This window comes from Odontomachus brunneus, unplaced genomic scaffold (assembly GCF_010583005.1).
Source record: "Odontomachus brunneus isolate Ranch 3 - 2012 unplaced genomic scaffold, Obru_v1 Obru_scaffold_192, whole genome shotgun sequence".
NCBI lineage: Eukaryota > Metazoa > Arthropoda > Insecta > Hymenoptera > Formicidae > Odontomachus > Odontomachus brunneus.
The window spans coordinates 304,253-306,348 of record NW_022639642.1 but is presented as its reverse complement, the minus strand read 5'-3'; positions in this window follow the sequence as shown (position 1 = coordinate 306,348).

The window sequence follows — 2,096 nt, the reverse complement described above, 5'->3', positions numbered from 1 at the left end:
TTACATGTTGTATGTGATGGAGCTCGATCACCATAACCTTCTTCAAGTAATCGATGAACTTCTGCTACACTTTTTTTCAAATCAAAATAGTGCAAAAGCACATGTCGAAAAAACACTTTATCGCGTTCCATTTTTCACAAAGCAAAAGAAATTGTTGTTTAGGAAAATAATTGTGTATGCTGACTGAATGTTATCGAGAAATGTCGAAATTAATCACAAACTACCTGTTTCGTTAGTAATGACTACTAGAACTGTTTGCATTGCCATCTAACATTTGCGGGCGGAAACTAAGTTAAGGTCCTAATAATTACCCAGATAGAAAAATGATGTTATGTTGCGCTCAGCACGCGTTCATATATTGACGTGGATGATTGCAAAAATGCATACAAATGCGTGCGCATATGCTGCTCATATGTCGTTCATGTAATGATGATCAGAAAAATATCTCATTTAATAATATTATGATAACAAAACTTGATGGACTACCCAGATAGCACGATGAATTCTTTAAGTGTTCCTAAAGTTTTCTTCTTTCCTGAATTGTACTTTCTTAGGAATTCGTGGAACAATACTATAAGAATGATTTAGGAAGTTACATGCACCATGATTGGAGTTCCTCAGAACTTCTTAGAGTATTCATATAGAATTACTTCAACTCAAAAAGATTTCTTCGGATTTAATAAATTTTATTGTATCCACACGAAAGAAAGATCAGAAACTTTGGCTGGAGGTGCTGCTGCTCTTATGTGTATCTGTAGATGTCCACTTTTAATGCCATATGAAATGAAAAACATTAAACTCGGCTGGGATCGAAGAACTCGGGTCTTCCGCTTGCCAGACAACCGCTCTTTCCACTGAGTTATTTAAGACTTCATGTTTGAGACATCTATATATCCAGTGAAAAATGATTCGTTGATTGACGTCGAAATGATATCAAATTGACGTCGGTTTGATGATTTCAACGTCTATTTGATGTCATTTTGACGTCAATCAACGAATCATTTTTCGCTGAATACTATACTGTTGAAACTGTTATAACTGTTATACTGTTATACTATTATATATACTGTTCTAACTGAGCTTCAAATGTAAGTAAAGCGCATTTTCAAATATGTAATTCAAAATCCAAAAATAAATGGCTTTCAAATAATGCGATTGAGTTTGTTAGAACTATATATGGATTTTAGAAACATGAATACAAACTTAAGGATAAAATATACTTCGCATAAATATATTTATTATTGATACAGGTGAAAATTTTATATATCAAAAGTTATTTTAACACCAATTCCCTCTTTTTGCCCTATTATATTAAACTATATAATTAATTCCACAAAATATAAATAACTGCGTATAACAACCCAATAAACATGCATGTCTAAAAGATGTCGAAAAGATATCTAAAAGATATCTTATGCAACATTTTGTTGCATAAAACGTCTTTTAGATATCTTATCGACATCTTTTAGACATGCATGTTTACTGGGAATAAATTAAACAATTTATATGTAAATATGTAAATTAATTATTATACACTCACTGGCATATACTGAATATAGGCGCAAAAAGTAATTGCTATAAACCAAACATTTGTAAGGGCTAAGGCAGATGAACGAGACGTAAGCGTCATAGTAGACGTAAAATAAAGCAGAGAAAAACGTAAACGTAAATCATGAAAGGCTGTTAGCCTATTACACTATATACCCTACTGGAAAATTTCTATTGAGATCACAATTGAATTCCCAATTGAATTCTCAATTAAATTCTCAATTGAATTCTCAGTTGAGGTTTCCGCAAAATTTCGCATGTAAGATCTCAATTGAGATATTTGTATCTGATGGAAATAATTCATTGAAAATATAATGAACTTTTGCTGAAATATGTTTGAAAAGCATTCACAATTTTGACCCAATTTCATTAAAATTTCATTATAATTTCATTAATATTTCGATAATATTTTATTAAGAGAGTAGAAAAATTCAGTGAAAAATTATTATTAATTAAAATATTTAGAAAAGTATAATGAAGTATTATTTTGTCTAAATAATAAAAAAAAACTGGCATTTTATATTTTGTGTCGTTTCATTTATTCGTGA